The sequence below is a fragment of the Cebidichthys violaceus genome, unplaced genomic scaffold (assembly GCF_023349555.1).
Source record: "Cebidichthys violaceus isolate CVI_PGR_0920_01 unplaced genomic scaffold, fCebVio1.0.p SCAF_73, whole genome shotgun sequence".
NCBI classification, from domain to species: domain Eukaryota; kingdom Metazoa; phylum Chordata; class Actinopteri; order Perciformes; family Stichaeidae; genus Cebidichthys; species Cebidichthys violaceus.
The window spans coordinates 402501-428593 of record NW_027176957.1 but is presented as its reverse complement, the minus strand read 5'-3'; the positions used below and the strand labels follow the sequence as shown (position 1 = coordinate 428593).

General features: G+C 42.0%; 1 protein-coding gene across 1 annotated transcript in view; it reads left to right on the top strand.

Annotated features, from left to right (window-relative positions):
* LOC137891975 (zinc fingers and homeoboxes protein 2-like) overlaps positions 1-26093 on the top strand; it is a 96679-nt gene that overhangs the window by 17359 nt on the left and 53227 nt on the right. The window contains exon 2 of the mRNA XM_068736854.1: positions 11754-11891. The gene's annotated coding sequence lies outside the window, so the exon portion shown is untranslated. The remainder of the gene's footprint in view (positions 1-11753; positions 11892-26093) is intronic.

Below are 26093 nucleotides of genomic sequence, written 5' to 3'. Positions count from 1 at the left end.
GGGGGAGATAACAGTGTAATATTGTAAGTTATTCTGCTCATTAGAGGACAATTGGGAAGATTTTGGGTCCAATTTGTCTTCCTATTCGGAGCTGTAGCGTTGTAACGTTAACCATCACAGTGTAAATAAAGTTCTCCTGACAATGGTTCTCTTCCAGTATTCAGTAGAACATGTGGTTCTAGTCTCTGATCTCTGATCATGTTTCATTGTAAACAACCAATCAGTGTTCAAACCAACAGGAGGAGAGCTAGTAACGTTAGCAGCACCGCTAACGGCTAACCAATGGAGGTTCACTTCAGTTACACTATGATGCCTTCAGGCTCTGCTCAGTGAACATGAGTACTGGCTGAAGGTACATTATAACGTTATCGTGATGTGTTCACGTGTAAAAGGCTAACTTTTTGAATTTTTGCCACACTTCTGCCATAATACGATATCCAAAAATCTATCACGATATCTAGTGACATATCGCGATATATTGACCAGACACATTTTGACCTCTTATCGGAGATCGTGAAGAAGTAAAACGTTTTTTTGGGGGGTTTATAATCTGAAATAAAGATAGAAAAGCTTGTAAATTAATTAATCAAAGCTGGGAAAAAAGATAAAGTCAGTTTCTTCTGTAAGAATGTCCTGGTTGATCCACAAGGTGGTCTCATTAAAACCAGTACAACACACTGGGTCTCCATGTTTCAGCTCTATTTCTGTGGAGGAAGGATTCAAACGGAGGCCGACGGTCTCTCTGTGACGACTCTGTGTGTTTTAGCTCATTCATTTCTCACGATGAATGTGTCGATGACTAAACGGTGCGAAAACATAACGCGTTGTGTATTTAAACAGCCGAACACTCTTTGACTTCTTCCTCCAGCGTGAAGGAGGAGGAGTCATTCTGTCGTTTACGGTTGTTTGCCGGTGAACGGCGGCCCCCGGCCTGCAGAGGGTTTCTGTTCTCCGGTGAAGGGAGAGGTATCTGAGTCTGGCTCCTCCGCTCATCTGCATCTTATTTGAATTTCCTGCTTGCATAATTCCTCGGTTAATGGGGGACTGCTCGGCAACCGTCCACAGCTGTTAGAGAGGGGGGGGGGAGAAGGAAGGAGACAGACAGGGAGAGAGACAGGGAGGGAGAGAGACAGACAGGGAGAGAGACAGACAGGGAGGGAGAGAGACAGACAGACAGACAGACAGACAGACAGACAGAGACGGGATGGATAATGTGTAGGAGGGTCCAGAGTGTGTCATGTGGTTTGAACGACGTGTGATCTGCGAGTCAAACACTCACTACTCTCTGGATGTACAATCTTAAACAGCACCACACCCCCTTTTCTCCAGAGCCACACTGAGCATGTGCAGAGTGAGAGTGATGAGTCCCCCCCCCCCCCCCACCTCCTCACCCAGTCCTTCAGCTCTGCCATGCTGGTCCTTATAATTGGTCGGTAACAGCAGCGCCACATTGCACCAGGCGGACCTTCAACCAGTCGCATTAAGTCTGTTTACGCAGTTTCACAGCCCTGTTAGAGGCCGTTTGTTCGCTCATTAGCGGAGCCGGAGCCGGAGTTTGAATTGTAATTCGGAGGCGGTGACGTCGTCGTCGATGCCGAGACGCGTCGACAGCCTGCAGGGTTCCCCTGATAATCTGAGCCCGGTGGAACAGTTTGTCCCGGGTATTAAGTCACGTGTTCATAAAGGTCTTAAGACGTCTTAAATGATCCAAGTTTACAGATTATAAAGTGTGTTTTTTAGATTAAGTCAGATCACGTCCGTGGTGCAGTAGGAGTGAAGCATTCTTTAAATAATGAACTTCCATCTGTTTTTCATCACATTTAGTTTTACAGTTCTTCATTATTCTTGATCCTTCACGTGTCAAAGCTGCATTCTCTCTAGTGTCCACCAGGGGGCGACTCCTCTGGTTGTATAGAAGTCTAGTCTAAAATGACTCTACTTCTCTCTTGATTTATTCCCTCAGTAAACATTGCAAACATGAGTTTATGGTCTCAATCTCTAGTTTACAGTCTTCTTCAATACAGCATGATGTTCATTTAGTACATTATGGTCCATTTAGAGTCAAACAGACCATAAACAGGGATGCTTTAGGGGCGGGGCTTACTGCGATTGACAGGTCTTTACAGAGAGTGGTTAATGTTCACAGTGGAAGTTAATTGCAACATTTTGGTCGGCTACAAAATATTTTATTCGGCGTTCGTTTGTATTAAACTCCACCCTCTCGTGTCACTTCTGGTTGCAAAAAACCAAGATGGCGACGGACAAAATGCCGTATTCTGGGCTTCAAAATGTCCAAAACAACAAAAGGTGCCGTCACACATAACTATATAAAAGTGACTACGTCCTTTTATATAGTTATCCTGCAGAACCTCCTGAGAACCTTCATGTTTTTAAGTTTTATTTAACCTCAAAGTAATGCAGTGATAGTCGTCTGTACATCGTGAGTGCGCTGCTAACGGGAGCTGCTAAAAGCTAATTTGACTCATTTTTAATGTTGCCACTTTGCCAAAATGTGAACAAAATACACAAAAAAAAGAAGTGATGAATCTAAAAGCAACATTTGACTCATTGACACTTTAAACCTTCACACAAATTACCTTTTTTTTTTTTAAAGTAAAAATCTTGAAAGCTGAAATTGTGGCAATTTCAAAATAAAATACTGAATATAAATATCCTACATAAAGACCAGAAACAGACAGGAAGCTGACCGGACGGTGTATGTGTGTGTGTGTGTGTGTGTGTGTGTGTGTGTGTGTGTGTGTGTGTGTGTGTGTGTGTGTGTGTGTGTGTGTCAGACAGCGAGCTTGTGCACACTTGCACACCCATAATACAATCAATGAAATCTTATTAGATGTTTTGACTCCCTTTCTTTATTTTCGGTGTGTGTTTCGGTCACAGCTGTTGTGTCTGTTTTTATTACTTTCTCAGCAGGTGGGGAAGACTTTTCGTTTTCTTTATTCAGCCCGTCTCCTCTTTGTCCCGGCCTGTTTATTAGCTCGGTCGAGCACCGGTCATCCTGACATATTGAGTCCTCACCGACACCGGATCATCTCTGGAATCCTGCATCAATAACTGAGGGGGGGGGGGGGATCAGTAATGAAATCTGCGGCGTCTTTATTATTCGGTGGCGGTCATTGTCGGAAAGTGCAGATTGAACTCTTTGAGGAGTGAAGGAGCGTTTGAATTTATTCATCTTTATATTTATGTTAAACAAAAGTCGGTGGATGTTTTTACCCCAAAATCATATTGTGACAGGTTTGGGTTCATTCTGTGTCAACAAGTGTTCTATTCATCTTTTAGTGGATCAACAGGAAATCAATCTGCAGCTATTTTGATATTTAAATATTCGTTGAAGTCACTTTGTGAATAAACATTCCAAAGATATTTGGATTTACTGCTCCTCTTGGTCTTAAATCACAGTAAACTGAATGTTTGAATTTAAACAATATAAAAATGTCACTTTTTTGTGTAATTGTGACGCTATGATGTTTTTAGGACCAAAAGATGAATCGAGTAAATATTAATAATGAAGAATGAAAACAATTGTTTGAGTTTGTAAGTCGGTCCTTAAAATGTAATGACAAAAAGTCAATTAGAGCCACGCAGATTAAAAAAAAAAAAAAATCAATTACCCAAAAGTCATATAGATATTAAAAAGCAATAACATTAAGATGAGCCATATTAGAACTAAAACGATGTGCTCACATTCATAAAAAGGCCAGTTTAGCAGCTTTAGTCATGTCATTAGTTCTGTTTTTCTTGATGCTTTTATTCAAGACTTAATATAATAACAAATGTCTAATATTGTAATAAATAATAGATGTGAGACTGTTATCTCGGGGAGGGGGGGGGGGGGGGGGGGGGCGACATTGCATCGTTGTTAAATAAATTGGTATTAATCCTTCTGAGATAAACCGCTTCGTATTCTGTAAAAGCTCCAGACTGTAACAACAGCCAACGATCACACACCTTCATTGTGATGTTGTTTTACAGTCTCATCACGTATTCCTACTGTTGACCTCGGTCACGACGTTTTAAAGGAACTGTACGGACGAGCATCTCAATATTTGACGGACTCGAGGCACAGAACGACGTTCAGTTGTGACACAACAAAGCAGAAGTACGTTCCTGTGGAGCGTTTTGTGAATTTGCATCATGAGGAATGTAAACGGCAGCAAGAAGAACAAGTGTCTGGGCAGAAAACATGGCCGACGTTAAACATTAAAAACTCAACACGAGCAAAACACCGTCCGTCAACTTTGACTTTATCGTCTTTTGTTGTGTCTTTTTTATAAAGGAACGCAATTCAAATGATTAGAACATAAAAGATTGTATTTTCATTGATATACAGTCTTTGTTTTAATGATGTATTTTTAGTGTAAACAGCTCATAATTCATCTATTTATGTTGTTGTGAAAACATCTTCAAACAACTGGATTTATTCAAGTTTATGACCAAAACTAAATTTTACGAGATCACGCGTGACCACATCACGATAACGTGATAATTTATTATATTTTAAAGGAACAGAGCCTGAACGCACCGTAATGTAACTGAAGTGAACCTCGGTTCGCTTCCTGTCAATTTAAACGCTCCTGATCGCATATTTCACTGAATATCGGCGGATGCAGCAATGTCGGTAAAACGTTCTTTCACACTGCGGTGGTTAACGTTAAACGCGGTTAGCGTCCAGGTGCCTTTGAGCAAGGCAGGAGGGAGTGTCATCGCTCCCTGGATGGAGCCTCCGTGTCCCCCCTTCTCTTCTGGAGCGTCGGCACAGACTCCGCTCATAAATTCAGGGCTCGTTGTCTCTCTGCAGGTCGCGTGTCGCTGTAAATCCCCACAGTGTTCGCTAATGTGTTTTCATTTAGACACAAAAAAACAAGCAGATTAGACTCCTGGCTCGCCGGGTTTTCTGTAAATCTAAAATGTAAAATAATGAGATTTTGTGATAAACACGCTTTAATGACAATGTGTGCTGGAAATTAGCTGTTAATCCTCCACAGCTGCCGGTGTCTGTCGGTCATGTCGGGTGGGTTTTCATAATGCATATCGTTTAATTCGTACAGCTCAACATCCCAAACAAACCGGTGCACTTGAAGGCATCAGGTGTTATTTTTGTTGCCGTGGCTCATCTGGTTGGCTGTCGGGGGTGGCTGTCTCTATAAGCTGGTGGCGCCACTTGATAACAATATCACCATAAAATCCATTTGGTAGCTGTTCCAGAGCTTTTGATCGTATAACGCCATCTTCCTCAGCAGATGGAGACTACCCGGCGGTCGTGGAATCTCAACTTTTAAGGCAATGTGGACAAGAAGTCTTCAAAATAAATGTTTCTACAATCTCCGACAACTCCACCTGCTGAGCAAGGCTGTGTGATTCAGCTCCAGAACAGATAATAAATGGACCTTTTGTAGTGAGATTGTTTTGCCAACAACCATATTTGGAATATTGGAAAACAACAAACCGCCAAAGACAGGAATTGGTGTTGAACGGTTGAGGATTAACTAGTATCTAACTATATCTGCTGTTTGTTTATCAGAGCTTTTCAGATCATTCAATAGTATTATGAATGATTGTCATTTGATTCATTGTTAACAAGGGCTTAAAAAAGGAAATTCAGATTCCAAACTTTCACAATAAGAGTGAAACAAATCATAGAATATTGTTTTGTCTTTGACGTCGTCGATACCACTTTGTGTCTACCTAATCCAGCCGTCACTGTAAACAAGAGTCCCGTCCTTAATTGACCTGAGTGATTAAATTCAGGTTGGGACAACTAAAGAAAACCACCCACTCACTCCCGCCACTAAAAAAGAAAACCCACAAAGCTAATTAATTAGGGCCGACCGGCTCATTTGTATGCTTTGTAAACACTAATTAAGATATGCAAAATATCCAGATGAAGCGCCGCCACGGCCGAGATATATATTTTAAAGGGAGTCGTCGACACGGAGGAAGACAGAATCGAGGACTCGTCCTCCTCCTCTGCCGCCGCGTAGCGTTAATATGAGACTTCCTGGCACCAATAGCAGGAAGCGCAGGACGCCACGTGGGGGATTTGTCTCGGTGACTTTGGCCGTTAAATATGAATACGTGTGGTGACAGCGAGCAGCCGGACCTCACGTATGATGCAAAAGGACTGTAAGACCCAGAGCACAGGAGAAGACTCGCTTACTTCATGTTCTCTTTCACGCGGACAAAATGTAAAAATGCATTTTTCAGCTTTTTGTTTGTGTGTATTTGGGCTCAAAACTTAGGTTCAGTTCAGCATAATGATTAAAAACATGAAGTAGATACTAATAAAAGGGTTCAGGGTGAGGTCTGAGGGCTACTCTCAGTTATTTGGACACTGTTTTTACAACGACACACTGCTTTTGAATCATTTTTCAATGCATTCAGCACTACAAATGAATTCCATTCACCTCTATTGAATCGTGTGTTAGAGACAGATTTCTTTTTAAATAATATTTTCTTCTTTATTAGAAATCTGTATTCATCACATCTCCAGAAACAAAACCAAATCAGTTATAATCCAAACAAAAAAAGAAGTGAACATTACAAAACGGCAACATCACAAGCCTCACGAACACATTCCATTCACCTCCATTGATTCAAGTGTTGGAGACAAATTTCTTTTTAAACTAAATATATATATTTTCAAAATCTGCATCCAACACATCTCCAGAAACAAAACCAAATCAGTTGTAATCCAAACAAAAGTAAGTATTACAAAACGGCAACATCACTGACTGTTTAGAACCACAAACACATTCCATTTACCTCCATTAAATCGGGTGTTAGAGACAGATGTATTTTTAAATTATATTCTCTTTTTCAGAATCTGTATCCATCACATCTCACAAATAAAACAAACAGAAAAGCTGCTTTTATGCACTCAACATGTAGTGAACATCTTCCATGTTAATTTATATCAAACGACAAGAAAGACAACGGGTAAACTAGTACTAGCAGTAAATAACGTAACCAGGCCTGGCTACTGAAACACAATACTGTTTTGGTATAAAAACAAAGGTTGCATTGAACATCTGGTGGGATTTTGAATCATGTTTTCTTATTTTGTGATAATTATTTTCACAAATTTAAATCAAAACTTTTGCCATTTTTAGACTATTTTGTTCAGACAAAGTTCAATTTAGACATTTATTTACACATATTCATACATATCAAAGTAACTGTACTGAAACTCTGGTATGGCAGTACTTCCTGACAACACAACAATCAGAGATGGATATTTAAAAAAAGAAAAAGAACTATCTGCATAGCGGTATTATGTAATTTCGGGTAAACCCTTTTAAAACTTACCAGTACAGTAAAAATAGACGGAACTTCCTCCTGTGTGGAAGGAGTACATGTATGTCATGTAATCACTATGCAACATCTTTATTGTTTGTATTTGGTTTGTATTTTCTTTGATTCATATTTGTATTGCTTCTTATATTTTGTTATTGTATTTATTGTAATATATTTTATATGCCTTTTTTATTTTTACTGTTTATTTTCATTCTTTTATGGAGCTTCCCAACAAAAAGCATTTCACCGGATAAACATCATCAATAGACATCTTGACTCTTCAGTCACCTTAGAAACCATGTATACAGAACATTTTTACTTCAAACCTACCATTGAAAAACCCTCCTTATATTCACTTAATGCACACACTTTAATGTGCCATGAAATATACACAGTTTCAAGATGGGTTGAGTATCACCAGAGGTACATATTTCCTACGTATTATCTGTGCACGTGAACGCATCGTGGGGCTTTTTCTCAGTTGAGTAATATACAGTAAAATACAAACACTGCTGGTTTCTGTGTGTAGTAGTTTAGTGTAGTGATGATCACCTCTGGGCCTCTTGAGCAGTGTGAGAGTACTGCACACACACACACACACACACACACACACACACACACACACACACACACACAGTCCCAGAGCAGAGCTGGTTAGTGTCAGGTCGCTGATGGATGGAGGATGAGGTCAGTCCTGAGGGGGATCCAGACTCTCTGGAAAAGACCTGTTGTTCACTCTCACTGTCTGCTGCAGACCTCTGATGATCTCATCCACACACGCACACACACACACACACACACACACACACACACACACACACACACACACATACACACATCCTGGGTGATCCCCTCTTAAAGGAGCTCCATAACGTTTAGATGCTGATCACCAAACAGGGACGTGTTTCGGCTCCAAATACACTTTTAAATCCAACAGTTTCATTTTGAGATCAAAGGCGTTCATATTGTTTTGTTTTTTTCACTGACTTGTGTTTTATTGTTTGCGTGTCACGTTTCCTTTAAAAGCTGCTTTTCATTGGTTGGATTCATTAAAATGATTGTGAGCTGAATCCTAAAAAGAGGTTGTTTACACAGAGGCAATTTAAAGTGCTTTAAATACGCATCAGACAATAAGCAGTAGTAATATTAATAATAAACAGTGACTGATACGCATAAAATATAATGAAACACAAAAGTAATAAACCAGAAATATAAATGTAGCAATAAGTCGTATGTTGCCTCAAATGCAACAAAAGTGAAATAAAAGTGCAGAAAGACGTTTAGAAATGTCTCGTTTAAATGTAGTCCTGATGTCCTGAGAGAGTTTCCATCAGAGCAGGTTGAACATGTGGCGTCACCGTTCACTCTCTAGTGTCAAAGTGAACTGTGAACGGGGGGGGGGGGGGGGGTTCCCCTGGTTTTACTTCTGAGGCGTCTTCTGGTAATAATCAATGGTGATGATTAGTTGTTGTGTTTATTATTCATAAAACCTGCTGCCTGTGAGGTGAACTGCTCCTCAGAGACGTTTCTGCAGAGCATTACTGAACATTTAGGGTTCAACTCAAATGAAGTAGACTTTCACCACAGCGGACATTTTGACTTCTAATAGCAGGAAACAAGTGGAACGACTATTACTAACGCGGGCCGAGTTCCATTTAGTGTTCCAGGAAGTGAGTCATCGTGAACAACAGCGAACACTATTAAAGCTTTAGATCATTAACGCCGTTCACTACACCTGAGCTCCGAATCAACTCCATTCAATGGTTCGTTCATCTCAGTCCAGCGACACATTTAAACTCATCAGCTCCTTACTGGAATATATATATATATATATATATATATATATATATATATATATATATATATATACAGTTGTGGTCAAAAGTTTACATACACTTGTAAAGAACATAATGTCATGGCTCTCTTGAGTTTCCAGTTATTTCTACAACTCTGATTTTTCTCTGATAGAGTGATTGGAACAGATACTTCTTTGTCACAAAAAACATTCATGAAGTTTGGTTCTTTCATGACTTTATTATGGGTTAACAGAAAAAGTGACAAAATCTGCTGGGTCAAAAATATACATACAGCAACATGAATTAGCAATTTTGGTGACTTAGAAAGTTGTGTCAATGAAATGAGCTTCATAGCATGGCCTCTTAACTTCTTGTGAGTGATTATGAGTGACTACAACTGGTGACTTCTCTGAGGCCATTTAAATAGGGCTCATTGGATACAAACGCCCACAAACGCTACAATGGGAAAGTCAAAGGAGCTCAGCATGGATCTGAAAAAGCGAATCATTGACTTGAACAAGTCAGGAAAGTCACTTGGAGCCATTTCAAAGCAGCTGCAGGTCCCAAGAGCAACAGTGCAAACAATTGTTTGTAAGTATAAAGTGCATGGCACTGTTTTGTCACTGCCACGATCAGGAAGAAAACGCAAGCTATCACCTGCTGCTGAGAGAAAATTGGTCAGGAGGGTGAAGAGTCAACCGAGAACCACCAAAAAGCAGATCTGCCAAGAATTAGAAGCTGCTGGAACACAGGTGTCAGTGTCCACAGTCAAGCGTGTTTTGCATCTCCATGGACTGAGAGGCTGCCGTGCAAGAAGGAAGCCCTCGCTCCAAAAGCGGCACCTTAAGGCTCGACTGAAGTTTGCTGCTGATCACATGGACAAAGATAAGACCTTCTGGAGGAAAGTTCTGTAGTCAGATGAAACAAAAATCGAGCTGTTTGGCCACAATGCCCAGCAATATGTTTGGAGGAGAAAAGGTGAGGCCTTTAACCCCAAGAACACCATGCCTACCGTCAAGCACGGTGGTGGTAGTATTATGCTGTGGGGCTGTTTTGCTGCCAATGGAACTGGTGCTTTACAGAGAGTAAATGGGATAATGAAGAAGGAGGATTACCTTCAAATTCTTCAGGATAACCTAAAATCATCAGCCCGAAGGTTGGGTCTTGGGCGCGGTTGGGTGTTCCAACAGGACAATGACCCCAAACACACATCAAAAGTGGTAATGGAATGGCTAAATCAGGCTAGAATTAGGGTTTTAGAATGGCCTTCCCAAAGTCCTGACTTAAATCCCATTGAGAACATGTGGACAATGCTGAAGAAACAAGTCCATGTCAGAAAGCCATCAAATTTAACTGAACTGCACCAATTCTGTCAAGAGGAGTGGTCAAAGATTCAACGAGAAGCTTGCCAGAAGCTTGTGGATGGCTACCAAAAGCGCCTAATTGAAGTGAAAATGGCCAAGGGACATGTAACCAAATATTAGCACTGCTGTATGTATATTTTTGACCCAGCAGATTTGATCACTTTTTCTGTTAACCCATAATAAAGTCATGAAAGAACCAAACTTCATGAATGTTTTTTGTGACAAAGAAGTATCTGTTCCAATCACTCTATCAGAGAAAAATCAGAGTTGTAGAAATAACTGGAAACTCAAGAGAGCCATGACATTATGTTCTTTACAAGTGTATGTAAACTTTTGACCACAACTGTATATATATATAATACAGTCTTTTCAAAATAAACTTCTGTCTTCACAGGAAACAACTTTGTTAGGTTGAGACAACAAAACTATTTAGTTAGGTTTAGGAGAAGATCGTGAAAGTCCTGTACTTGTTTATGTTTAAAATATATATATATATATATATATATATATATATATATATATATATATGTACAAAGAAGACAATGCTGAGTACATTCTCTTGGACCTGACTTTTTTAAAACATTTGTGGAGACACATGTGACTTCAATAAATTAATTTATTTGTCATCATAAGCACAAACACAAACAAAGACTGCACAGGATTCAGCTGTGTGCAATTACACACACACACACACACACATGAACACACACATGAACACATCAATAACAAGTACAGAGCACTTTGTAAACACACTTTTATATGAACGATAATTAGAATTTCAACCACTCAGTGTTGCATGATGATGATTTACTTTGATGAGAGAAACACATCTGCAACAACAGCTCTCTGTTGTGACACACACACACACACACACACACACACCCACACACACACACACACACACGCAGGCTATAACTTTCCTGACTTCTCATTTGTCTGTTCATACATGTGTCTTTAAAAGTGGTGCTCTGTCGTTACATTTACTCTCCTGCTCTCTCTGTCTCTCTCTCTCTCTGTCTCTCTCTCTCTCTCTCTCTCTCTCTCTCTCTCTCTCTCTGACGCTTCTTCCCTTTTCTCTCCGTTTTGGCGCATGTTGCCACGGTAACCACAGCTTCTTTTTTGAGTGTTTTTTTTTTTGGGGCCAAGTTGTAGTGGTGCAGTTTTTTAAGGCTCATATTGGGCTCCTTTATTTACGCACACATGCTGTGTCACACAATCACACACACACACACACACACACACACATACACACACACTAACAACCCTGCTCTTCTTCCAGATTACCCAGAGTGCCGCTGGCCTGAGGATCGTCCAATAGAGAGGGAGAACGAGGAGGACGCACGGTGATTGGAGGAGGAGGTGGAGAAAGGCCCCACCCAGCCTCGAGTGAAGCCCCTCCCCCCTCTGAGAAAGTGCAGTGAGTAGCAGCTTTTATCTTTTTTTGGGGGAGCGACTTGGTATCTGGGGAGGTCTTTTATTTTGAAATACCTTCATGAGAACTTCCTGTTTGACTGCAGGGAGAATCTGTTCCGCTGTTTTCAGAGCTTTCAATTTAGTAAAAAAACAACATTACACCTCCGTGTTTCTTCTTGGCTGGTGTAGCTGTACGTTAGCCGTTGCTAGCGTTAGCTTCACAGGAAAAAGAAAAGTTTTGTCTCCGTAGTGATGCTCAACACTGAGGGAAAAAAAAGCACTTTAAAGTCTGGACAATCAAATCATGCATCAGCGTGATTTAACCACCACAAAGAATTGTGTAAAAGCTCCTCCGGTGGGCTGAAAGGTGACGTCTTTTCAGAGGTTGCTGAACTTCTGTTGAAAGTGCGTTTAAATGCCATTGTGGCATTCAGCACTTGCCACCAGGTCTCGAGTCGTGTTGGGTTTAATGGTTTGGCCCTGCAGGATTTTGCAGGGCTTGTGATCTGTGGAGGGAGCAGGAGGGGAGATGTGACTCCTCTGTTCCTTCGATGCAGGAAGTAACAACTGGTTAGGGTGTGATGGTGCAGCAGTGGAAGCTCTCCGCTGCCATTTCGTCTGCGTGAAAAACACAGATTTCATTTCCACCTGTAAAAGTGTGTTTTCCAACTCATAGATGATGCCGTGCACGCGATCCGGAAGTGATAGCAAATGCTAGCAATGCTTTTAAAAGCATCGGAAAGTGACGAAGATCTCCTTTCCGTTGTCTCTGGCGCCACCTGTGGCGATTAGCGGTGAATGCAGGTGTGTTTTGTTTTTGGATCTCACTTCCCAAAGATTGAAATAATGTTGCTTTTTCTGCAGCGTCTCCTCATACAACGGTTGGTATTTTTGCACATTACATGAATACGGTCTTTTCAAAATAAAGTTCCGTCTTCACGGTAAAGTCGGTCAGGTTCAGGAAAAGATCGGCGTTTTGGGTTCAACTTAGCGGAAGTGGGGTTACTCACGTACGGAAGTCACGTTCAGCCTTGGCAAAACTTTTATTTAAACAGGAATGGAGGTGCGTTGAGCAACCTGTTGTTGTGTTACGTGCAATTAAATACGACTGTGTCTGACTTGGTAAAACTGCAAATGCAAGAGAGCTTTCATCAGCGGGACCATAGACTCCGATCACCAACGCGTCGCCTCATTCTGAGGCGGATAATGAGATAAGTCGTTAATGTGTCGCTCCGCATGGGCCAGGTAATGCAAATCACCTGCAGAGTCACGCATCAAGTGTAATAAACGTGTGAGCTCATCAGATGTGAGAATTAGCTGTTTCTCTCTAATGAAAAATATGAATCATGAATCCTCCGAACGTCCTGCGGTAATTAAGCAGCTCGTCAGAATGACCCTTAAAAACAAACCCTAAAAGTCAGACCGGGTTTGAACCGCCGGGATGAGCGCAGAGGGAGATGAGTGTTACTCAGCTGAATGTCTGAATGTCTCACGGACCAACAGCTCAGTGTGGAAACTAGTTTCAGTTTTAAACACAGGAAACCCCATAATAACAGGAGATAGACTCCTTCACCAATGGCAGCAGACGAGTGGCCGTTTTCTGGTGTTCGACATCACGAACACGCCAGAAAATAGTGAGTTAAAAGTGAAAATGTTACTATTTCTACTTTCTTTCAAAATCTAAATCTAGAGTTGGTGATTGTTGGAACAGTGGAAAGACTAACCGAAGCGTTTTGTTCTTTTATTTTTATTCAGTTTAAAGTGTTTTCGATGGTCAGTAAGGTAACATTTCTGTTTCTGTCAGTGGAGTCCTGGTGGCTTTGAGGAGCGGAAGTAATCTGTAGTCTGTTTCTTTTCACATCTAACTCTGTGAATTGAGGGTTTATCTCGACCAAACCAGTGTGAAAAGACTAACCAAGATGGTTTTAATGAGTTTTATTTTGTTTGAAGTGTGTTTCAATGGTTAGCTCGATAAAATTGCCATTTCTGTCAATTTTAGGTTTTACCAAACTAGTATGGAAATACACTCAAAGACGTTTTGTGTTGGTTTTGTTTTGTGTTTCAATGGTCAGTAAGGTAAAATCTCTGTTTCTGTCAATGGAGTCCAGTGGCTTTGAGGAGCGGAAATATCTACTGTTTCTTTTGACATCTAACTCTTTGAATGAAGGGTTTAATTTGACCAAAAAGACACTTTTTGTTGGTTTTATTTTGTTTCTGTCGAGTTTGAATGACGTTTGTTTTACAATGATCAACGCGGTAAAATGACCGTTTCTGTCAATGGAGTCCGGTGGCTTTGAGGAGCGAAAATAACGTCCGTTTCTTCTCAAATCTAACTCTGTGAACTAAGGTTTTATTTTGACCAAACTAGTGTGGAAAGACAAAAGGCTTCTGTTGAGTCTGTGGAGTTTGAATAACGTGCGTCTTTCGACTGTCATTGAGGAAAGCTTTTTACGTCTTACTTGGTGAATTAGGTGTTAATTTTGACCAAACCGGAGTCGGTGATTGCTGGAACAGGGGAAAGACGAACAAAGATGATTTTCATGAGTTTCATTTTGTCTTTGTCGAGTTTGAATGAAGTGTGTTTTTTTTTTTTAACAATGATCGGCGAGGTGCAATTATCGTTTCTGTCAACGGAGCTTTGAGGAGAGCGTATTAATTGTATGTTAATAATTTTTTAATAATCGTTCAAATCCCTGCTGATTTTATTTATTATTCATTCACTTAAGCACCGGAAAAGAGGCGAAAATGAGTGTGTCCACCCGGGGGACGTGTTTCCATAATTGCCGATAAATACCTGCGACCAGAGTCATTTGTCCTGCAATGAATGCAGATTGTTACCTTCTCCACTGAAGACAGATGCCAGATGTTTGTGTGAGTTTTTTTGTCCATAGAAACAGCAACAAAATCATCCCCTTTTTTCTCCTGTTGTATTGGAGAAACAGACTGTCAGAAAGTCTCTCGTATTTTGTAGTAAAGAGTGTAAAGACTGCAAAGCAAGTCGGCGTAAATCCCACAGATTTGTTCAGAGCCTCTGAGTCACTCGGAGGAGTTTTCTGATCAGACGCCTCGGAGGGGGAAACATTTCAGGAAGGAAAAAAGAAACGTAGGACCAGATTACCAGACGATGATTAAAAGAAACAAAAGCAAAAACCGTGAAAAAAATGTGTAAACCGGCTTTACAATGTTTAGTTAAAAAGAACTGAATGTTTCAGAGCGGAGAGACTCCACAAGTCGTTTACCCACATTTAACTTTGGCGTGGGTTGACGTCCGTCAGGGAGAGGAACGTGAAATCAAAGCTCTCGTCTTTTGGGCTCTTTTGGCCCGTCGGTGTCCTTCAGTCCGTCGCCGAAGAAGGAAAAAATGACGAAAAAACAAACAAAAATTCACGGCCTTTAGAGGTATTTACTCGTCGGCGTGAGCTCTTACCTCTTCGGTTTACACGGGGAGCTTTGGTATGAAGTGAATCTAAAATGTAAGGTAGAGGACAGTAAAGAATACATGAGCAGAGAAGGAGAAGAGACAAGGAGTCACACCTGGAAGGCTGAGAGAGATTGTTTTTCAGGTGAGTAAGACCGGGGGGGGGGGACAAAAAGTCAGAGAGACACTTTGAAAGATGTGACATTTCATCTCCAGAAATTGAGGTCTAAAAGGAGGTCTCTGCAGATTGTGCTTTTGTAGAGAAAAAAAAAAAAATCACATTTTGAGAGTGAAGTATCAAGAAAATGTGAGTCGAGAGAAAACACACATTTTGAGAGTGAAGTATCAAGAAAATGCGAGTCGAGAGGAAACGGAAGAAGATTTGATTTGAGGACAAAGAAGAGAAACCTTCAAACGTGGATATTCAATCGGATCCAACGGGGCCGACACCGGAGCAGAGCGTCTGAGCTGCCTCTGCTGCATCCGGTACAGAAGTGTGGGCAGAACGTCGAGGATCCTCAGCTGGAAGCCGCTCGGTTCAGCGGGTTCATTCAGCAACGGTTAAAACGTGGCAGCGTCCGAAGCCTCCGGTGCCCCCGCGGCGATAAAACCGAACCCACTTTGTAGTCCGAGCTGCAGAGACGATTGTGCAACTTCGGGGGGGTGGGGGGGGCACACAATTTGAGGCTGTTTTTATTCCAATGAAGCAGAGGGTCTGCAGTTTGTCTGTTAAAAGTTTGAGTAATCACATCTGGAGCTGTCATGGAGGTCCTGTTGTATGGATGAATGTTTCAGTTTGTTTCATGTTGAACGCTTCTACTGGACCAGAAACTAGTGTCCTCCTCTGGTTGTATAGAAGTCTAGTCTAAAATGACTCTACTTCTCTCTTGATTTATTCCCTCAGTAAACATTGTAAACATGAGTTTATGGTCTCAATCTCTAGTTTACAGTCTTCTTCAATACAGCATGATGTTCATTTAGTACATTATGGAACATTTAGAGTCAAACAGACCATAAAGCAGGGGACGCTTTAGGGGCGGGGCTACACGCTGATTGGCAGGTCTCTACGTCACTCCTCCTCAGTCCAGATATGGTCACTTCCTGTTCACTGACAATAAAAAAGCATATCGGTGCAAACAGACTTCAATGGCGTTAAATGTTTTGGATGAAAAAACACAATTTCAAGCTTGATTTTAGGAAGCGGTGACATGATGTGTTCGAGAACCGTCGGAAAGATGAAACCCTCTCGACATTTGTTTAAAGAAAACATGCTTTTCAATCCCGCCGGCGGGTTTTGTGGTTCTGAGAGTTTTAAGATGAAGCTTTATTGATCGGAAAAATCAGGCAGAGATAAGAGTATTTTACTTACTACATAGAAAATATAAAAAGACAATACAAAACAGTATCCGAACAAGTTGTGAGTTAAAGATGCTGTTTGAGATCAGGAAGAGGAGGAAACTGTCTGCCTGATTCACATCACCAAAGAGAAACATGATTCACGACTTGTTGGAGCTTTAAATCAGTGTAAAAGTTGCAGCGTTTCCTAAAAAACCCCAAAACCGTGTTGGAAATATTCATTTTCTACGTGTGCATCTCTGAACCCGTCAGCAACTTTTTTTTTTTTTTTTTTTTTACCATTTCCTGCTTTCATGTAAGATCTCTCCCACTGCAGCGCCAAATCACAGCACAGAAGAAAAAAAAAAAAAAAAAAAAAAAAAAAAAAAAAAAAAAACCTGCCCAACCAAAAGCCAAAAATCCACCAGCACTTGGCTGCCGTCCAGTCCGATTTTTCAGCGCTTTTCCTGGGCCGCGGCCAGCCTCACGGTGCCGGTGCCAGCCCCACTGGGTGCTCGGGAAAAAGGTTTGTTTTCGCAGGCCTTCTGCTTCGTTGAATGGTCTCTGTGAAGCTCAAGGGGTGGAGCGCCACGCTAACACTGCCGGGGTCGGCGGGGTGCAGTTCGGCACGCGGGTCATCGGCGCTAAAAATATGTGCGTCGGGGAAAAAAAAAAAAAAAAAGGTGCCACGAAAAGCACCTCGATTGAAAGAATCCACCGAGCGGCACAGTGTTGTTGTTGTTTTTTTTTTGGGGGGGGGGGGGGGGTTGCAGATATTCGGCTTTGCACCTGATCCTTTTGGTGGTTGTTTTTCTCCTCTTCCCTTCTTACTCACATCGAGGCTTCGTCTTCACGCCGAGTGAGTTTCACGACCCTCGGGCCTCTGAAACCTGATTAAAAACCTACGGTATCGTTTTGAAGAATGAATGGGCATCAAGAGGAGAGACAATGCTGCTTTTTTTTTTTCCTCCTCTCCTCTCTCTGCAGATATGTGGCTTCATCGCCGCTGAGATGCTTCACAGTCGCGTATGGCTGCACCGTGTTGCCTATGATTATGAATCACATTATTAGTCTTAATTAATGCGATGAATCAAAAGGATTTTCAGCTGCAAAGCAGATCTTAATGTTTGAATGTTGCCGTGGAACAAACAAAGACTGCATGATTAGCGTGATGCCCTAATGTTGTGTCACTCTCTCTGATCATACTGTTGTTGATAAAGTGGCCATCTGTTACCTCCAAATGCTGCCGCTGTAGTCTTGAATGTGCGGCGGCAGCGGCGGCGGCGGCGGCGGCGGCGTTGATGCAGGAAGCGGTGATCTGAAAACAGCGGTGGGAGTGTAAGGAGCCGAGCAGGTACAGCATTGAGGGGCTGATGGGATCTCCACAACCGCTGGTGGAGGTATCGACTACGTGGGAGAGAATGACTCACCCTGAAAAACACACACACACACACACACCTGTGGAGGAGGAGTGTGTGTGTGTGTGTGTGTGTGTGTGTGTGTGTGTGTGTGTGTGTGTGTGTGGGCAGTCAGTGTGGCCGGGCAGATTGCTGCTCGCCTCTCTCGCTGAGCTGCAGAATTAAACCGAAGCCTCGCTGCTGCTGCTGCTGAACTTCACCACCACAAACACTCCATTTCTTTTTCTTTGTGTGTGTGTGTGTGTGTGTGTGTGTGTGTGTTTCCCATCAACACACCTGTGATTCTTGCTGGAGACATTTAACTTGGTGATTCACTTGTTTTGCTTGATGGTTGTGTGTGATTCCTCGGAGGTCTGGGGTGTTTAGTGTTTTGTTTTTTTTACTTTTTAGGTTATGTTTCTTTCTCTCCCCTCAGCTGTGAAATGTGCTCGTGGGTGTTCTGAGTTGAGAAATGTGTCACCGGAAATCTGCGCACGGATCCACAACCTCTCTGTTGTTCTGTCTAGATGTTGGATTTCTAGAAATGCTGGCAGCGATTTTCAATCGAGTGCGAGTGAGTTATTTGGTCGAAATGTAACACGCCTCGGCGCTACGGCACAGTGTGAAGGCCTTTACACACCGCGAGTGTGATGAATGTACGACAATATCTCACATCACAACTATTCATACCGTACAGTTGCAACACTGTCTCAAGAAAGAGAAAGTGGACGGGTTTAAAGAAAGACAGAACTTTCACCCAGGAGGCCGCTGTTTGTGTCCCGTGTGAAACCAACGCTTGTTACGTAATATTACATAAGAACGTCAGCTAAGGGCGGTTCTTATTCACAGTTGTTTTTTATTGATGCTAGTTACGTTACGTTGTTACGTTACGTTGTTACGTTACGCTGTTACGTTACGCTGTTACGTTACGTTGTTATGTTACGCTGTTACGTTACGCTGTTACGTTACGTTGTTACGTTACGCTGTTACGTTACGTTGTTACGTTACGTTGTTACGTTACGTTGTTAAATTACATTGTTAAATTATATTGTTAAATTATATTGTTACGGTTGTTGCTTTACATTGCTACATTACATTGTTACGTTACCTTGTTGCGTTACTTTGTTACGTTACTTTGTTACGTTACTTTGTTACGTTACTTTGTTACGTTACTTTGTTACGCTACCTTGTTACGCTACCTTGTTACGTTACCTTGTTACGTTACCTTGTTACATTACCTTGTTACGTTACCTTGTTACGTTACCTTATTCTGTACCTTGTTACGTTACCGTGTTACGTTACCGTGTTACGTTACCTTTTTACGTACCTTGTTACTTTGTTGCGTTACTTTGTTACGTTACTTTGTTGCATTACTTTGTTACGTTACCTTGTTACGTTGCCTTGTTACGCTGCTTTGTTACGCTACCTTGTTACACTACCTTGTTATGTTACCTTGTTACTATTCTTTTAACCTTAGCTAAGTCCTTTTTGTTGTCTGAACATTACTAAATGTTTCACAATGTTATTACCACGTGGCCTTGCGAGTTTCTGCAAGCGTGATAGGAGGCTGATATGAAACATATTTAAGAAACGTATCGTTGGTCCAGGAACCCGTGCTGTGCTGAAACGTAAAATGCCCCAAAAACACTGGCGACTGGGTTAAATATGTCCTCACATCTTACCTTCTCCTTGTTGGATGAATGCAGGCGTTCAGTTCCTCCTCTTATCAACAATTGACTTCACAGTTCTGTGTTTTAACACCAATTATTTCTCAAAATATAATTTCATCAAACGAACCAGACTAAAATGAACTCCTCATAAAGCTAAAGTTTAATGAAACTCTTCTCACTTTGCTGTTTTTTGAAGACTATAAAAATCTGCTGGGCTTCAATCTTTAATCAACTTGAGGCCTCTGAAGGTTTAGAGTGGCTTCTTGTGGGCGTCTCTCTGGCTCAAAGACTCTCAGGAACTCCTTCCATGGAAGAGATAGAGGTCAGGATTTAAGCCTCGCTCCTCTTCCAGACACAGTTTTTGGATTTTTAACACCGGCCCCCCTCCGATCGGCGAAAGCAGCTCAGTAACGCTGGAGTTTATCCCGCACCGCGTGATTGAGGCCATGATGAAGTCAAGTGTTTTTCAGAGTAATGAGTGTTAGACTTGTTTTATTCCGGAAGGTACCCACCAACGCATTTGTTCAATTTTGTTAAGTGCCACTCAAGAGATATTCCTCAAATTCTCAAATTGATTTTTTTATCGGGGGGATGGGGGGATGGGGGAGGGGGGAGGGGAGGGTTAGAAAGGTGCAGATTTTACATGTTTTTAACAGCTAAAGTAACAGCAGAGATGGAGATTTTAAAGGTAACTAATCCAATTACAGTTGAAGAAAAATGTGGTTTCAGTTCAAAATGGAGACGGGAAACAAGCTAATTGCGGCAGAAGAAAGCACCCAGATGACCCACGCTCAAACCCTCTGATAATGATCAACAACTTATTCAATCACTCCAGCCTGAGATTTGGTTTGAAGTTGGGAAAAAATGAGGAGACAAAAGTTTGGGAGTGAGTTTTCAAGAACGACGTTTGGTTTTTAGAAGATGGACAAAAAACAAGAAGTGTTTGCTATTTTGTATTGTCTTTGTATTGTGCTTTCAGAAGTAATGGTCGTACAATAAGAAGGTAAATCCCACTATTCTGATTTCAAACATGAAGATCAGTTTAGTCCGTCAACTCATCCTGCTAAGACACTTCAATATCTCTAGCATAAAGGCTGCGTTATATACTGGGTGTGTCTAAGATGCAAGACATTGAGTTTAACAGAGGATGCAATGAAATTGAAGTATTGGAAATTTAGGGTTCAATGGCAATGGAGTTTGACCAATATGAGGGACTAAAAGTGGCGATATATGTGCCTCTGATTCAGACTTTTTATTAAATTAAATTAAATTAATAAATAAAAACCCAACTAAAAATCAGCTTTTGTTTCCTTGATAAAGCCTGCACACTTTACGGCAGATAATATACTAGTAATGTGAAGTACTTTTTAGAGAGTTGACATAAGTTTACAGTATATATATATATATCTCTATATATAGAGATATATATATATATATATATATATATCTCTATATATCAGAGAAGATGGCAAGAAACAGCTGATCATGTGAGTTAAATGTTTGCTGCTTTCCATAATCCATTTAGTGTAGCGAAAAAGGCAAAAACAATCTCAAGCGAGCATAAAATCATTTTTTGAAGCAGTTTTATCAAATTGTGTTTAGTTTCCATACAGCTTTTCTATTACATGACTTCAAACGGCACAGTTAGAAATGTGACTTGAAGTACGGCTATTGGGCTCCTCGGTCCAGACGTGAAACAAAACGAGAAACAAAAATGTATAAACAAGTATATAGATAGGATATTTAGTAGGAAGGCGACAGGAAGTGCAGGAAGAGGAAATGCAAAATGACTGAAACATGGCGATTTGATCTATTGTCATCTCTAGATTATTATTTTTTTAAATCAAATGGAAGTAGTGGTTCTCTTTCTTTCGGGCTGCAAAAAAAGTCCCGAAAAGATTGAACTTGGTTCTGTCTTGTACATTTTATAAAGTATTATGTACACCCACATGTCTGCGCGGATCACATTTTAAAAACAGTGTGCACATTTAATAAACCAAAAAAAAAAGGACGAATATAGAAATGTTAAGTGAGGAGCCGCTGCTGTGGAAACTGGTTTATGAATCAAACCAGATTTGAATGTGTCTCAGGTGTTGTCACAGAGCTGAGATCATATTTCTGCCGTTCAGAGGTGGTACGCCGCGATACTCCACCGGTATCAAACACTGCTCCCGGTGCAGGCCAATTGGAGATAGACTGCTGGGAAATTTTTTCGAAAATTACTATTCCAAATTTACAAGGTGGAGCGCTGCCACCGTTAGACAGTTTAGGGAGAGCCGCGGTGCGTAAACCGTTTTAGTTCGTCTCCTGCTGTGATGCAATCTGTTACGAGCATCAGTCAAATCACCCTCTCAGTCAGAGGATGAGAAAACACCGCCGTCAGCCAAGTCAGTAAACTCGGTAAACATTATGGAGGGTTCTCCCGACCTGCGTCTGCGCTGCAGCATTCAGGGAATATCTCACACATGCAGAGCTCTGACAAGTCGAGATATAAAATATGAATACGGCCTTTTTTTTTATAAAAATATGGCCATTATTTTGGAGGTTTTTTCTTCTTCTTCTCTCTATGTTGACTTTGATTAATCCGGAACAGTAAGAAGCACAATCTGCTTCCTGTCCTGCTTTACCGAACACAGACAGGCTTTTTAATGTCGCCAAATATTTAATTTCCTGGTTGTTCATTTTTTTTTTTCTTTCTTTCTTTCTTATTCTGCCTATTTTACGGCTTCACTGCAGGAGAAATACCTTCGGCTTAGTTCGGAGACTCTAACGAGGAGAACAGAAGCTGCTCTGGAAGCTCACGATGGAATAATATTAACACCTGTGACACGCTCGGGTCCGACTGGGCGCTTATTTCATCCCATTGGCTCCGCCGCAAGATAGAGTAGTTCCTTTCCACATATTATTTTTCTTCTTCTTCAGCTCCCGATGACTCGTTGCAGTTCCACTGTGGAGAATTTGGAAGTGGACTGTGACGATTAGCTGTAGTTTAGCATCGTTAACCGATCATTAACCGCTAACCGACAAGATTAGTGATAATAAATCATCATGTTCTGTCTGCGCCAAACAGAAAACTGACGTTTAATGTGGACCAGAGTTTCACTTTAGGTGTTAAGTGGCTCTCCTGAGTTTTCAGCTTTCTTTAAAACAAAAAAAGTTTATATTTCTTTGACATACATCCAACTTGTTAGAGGCCTCGGGATAGACCCAGAACACGCTGAAGGACTTTTTATATATATATATATATATATATATATATATATATATATATATATATATATATATATATATATATATATATCTGGTCTGGCCTGAGAACGCCTCAAGGTTCTCTAGGAAGTGCTGAACAATGTTGCTGAGGAGAGACACATCTGGAATACCCTGCTTTCATAAGCCGTATGCCACAGACATCCGGTATCAGAGAAGGAGAAGATAACGGATGGGTGGATGGATGGATGGGTGGGTGGATGGGTAAAGGATGGGTGGATGAATGGATGGGTGGGTGGGTGGATGGATGGGTGGGTGGATTAATGGGTGGATGATGGATGGATGGGTGGTGGTTGGGCGGTGTGTGTGGTGGATGGGTGGATGGATTAATGAGTGGATGATGGATGGATGGATGGGTGGATAGGTAAAGGATGGATGGATGGGTGGGTGGGTGGGTGGATGGAGGGGTGGATGATGGATGGATGGGTGGTGTTTGGGTGGATGACGATATAAAGAGATGCTCACAAAATGCAGATGACATTGAATACTCACCTGGATTTTCACAGACGTTTTGTACATACAGCACCTTGATGAATGAGGATTGTTGGAGGTGGTGATACAACATGTATAATACGATATACTAAATCACAGCACATTTCATCCTCTCATCTGTGGGTTTGTGCAGAATTCTGCCTCTGCGCCGCAGTAGCGTCCAGAGAAAGTCTGTGTTAGAGCCGTTAATTTGGGGTGTTTTTTGCAGCCTGAGACCGGAGACGAGGAAAGAGGACGGAGAAGAGGAAAGAGGACGGAGAAGAGGAAAGAGGATGGAGAAGAGGTCGAGGGTGTCGAGGATGCAAGGAGAGATGGGGGGGGGGGGGATGGGAGGAGCAGAGAGACTCTCTGATGTAAACTGAACGCTTCAGCAATCCATTTGTTCTGCAGGATTTCCAAACAATTCCCCGATGACGGAGGTGGTGTAACAGAGAGAAAGAGACAAAAAAAACCGTCCATGCAGCCGTAAAATGTGTCTCGTATCCGAGCGGCTGAACCCGATGCTCCTTTAGGTGTTCTTACATCTGTCGTTCCCCTTCTGATCCCAGTTAAACACGAGTCACATGTGTATTGTTTTCTGTTGTATAATCGCGTGAAGATTGGTTTTCCTCTCCGCAAATATCAAGCAACTCGGACCGTTGCTCCATCTGTACGACATTACCCTCGTTCCTTCCCTCTTTGTTCGTCTGTCTATTCTGTATCAGTGCTGCATGAGTTTTCCACAGAAATCCACCACCTCGAGGGTCGAAGAACAACAGAAAGCAGTCGGACCTGGTTTGAGTATTTGTGTGTATGCCCGTAGGAGAAGTCCACCCTGAACGCTGTTACGCAACCGTTGGCAGCGGGCTTCACATGTTTGGGTCCTTTTGAGCCGCTGTGTGTTCTTGTTGTGGATAATCGGCTATTGATGTGAAGGTCTGGGTATCGAACCCAAAGGGGTTTGTAGCTCAGAGAAACACAAAAGAGGTTAGTTTTCTGTTTCTGCGATCACACAGTTCAAAATTCACATCTCATTTTTGTAATTTTTCTTTCGTGCGAAGTGCCTCGTTTGCTCTTTTAGACGTCAGAACTTTGGCTTCTTTTGGTAAATGAAACATCTTCATCATCGTCTCTCAACAGAATTTCTTGCAGAAGCTCATTGAAGATTTTCAAAAGACACAGAATGTCCAGATCGGATTCATTATTGGCAGTAAAGCGTTTCAGCATTCTGAAACAGTATTGAAGACTTGTAATCAATGACTACGTTTACATGGACCCTCATGTTCCACCGTCCTTCTGAATGGGACAATATTCAGGTTTTAGGAGCATTCTTTGGACATGATTGCATTCAGAACATGAGTCTCAATGGAGGACTTTAAAGGCCTCTTTCCTGTTTACACAAACCAACGAGACAATCGTTTGTCAGGCTGGAGTAGACGAGGAAACACGCCGACTTTTAAACATTATCAAGGACTTTGATATCAACACGTTTTTGGATATGAACAAATATCTCAACGCCGACCTTTTCAAGAACATGTTAGAAGGAATGAAAGAGGGACGCTGAGTTCACTCGGTCCAACAACAAGTCCTCCACCTGGATATTTGGTGCGTAAACGTAGTCAGTGGCGCTGACGGTGTACCGCACCATCAGGAAGCAAAGCTTAAGCTCTCGAGTCACCAGTCCACGTACGTTACAACCCTCAGCTTTGGTCGTGAGCTTTGGGTACCGACCGAAAGAACGAGATCCCGGAAATGAGGTAGAGCCGCTGCTTCTGTGTCAGGATCCTCCTGGACGGCGTCCTTTAGAGGTTTTCCGGCTACGTCCAACTGGTAAAGAGCCCCGAGGTAGACTCAGAACACGCTGGAGAGGTTATGTATCTCGTCTGGCCTGAGAACCCCTCGGGGTTCCCCCCCCAGGAAAAGCTGGAAAAAAAACGCTGCTGGGGAGCGATGGACGTATGTGGATGCTCAACTTTTACACCCAAATATGATCGTTGGAACATCTGAACCTTAAATCCGGTTCATTATTGCGCGGCTTCCCTGAACCCCATTCAGACTCGAGAGCAATAGAGTCGTCTGGTGATCACGTCTTGCTCACGGTCGGCGTCCCGGTTCGTCCCAAAAGCTGTTTTTTCCACGGCAAACTGGGAACAACCATTCCTTCATTGGTGCAGGGGGGTCTCTGTCAGAGTTGGACCCGGCTGTCTAACAGATCGGTGCACGGTGCGCCGGGATGATTTCCCTTCGTTTGAAACCTAAAAAAAAAAAAGATGGCGCCGATCTTTAAACGCTGCCGAGTGTTCTCGAGTTATCTGGGAAACTCCGGTCCCTTCTGAGGTCATCGGGTTTAAAAGTTCGGCCGCTTGATGAAACGCTTCCCTCCAGTACAGACAGTTTATGCACTCGTCACCGCTCGTGCCGCCTAACCCCCGACACACCATAAACACCACAGACCGCCGCTTCCTCCACAGTGTCAGAGGAGCTGGATCAACTATTTGTTTTTTGCGTGCCTCCAGATTCTCCTTTTTTCTTCCTCCGAAAGCAGCGGAGTGGGAGTCGCACCGGGTCGACATCTGCACGGCATTACACTTGTTGAGCTCCGCCGAGAGGCCGGAGAGCGCTTTTCTCCGTTGCGACATCTTGATTCT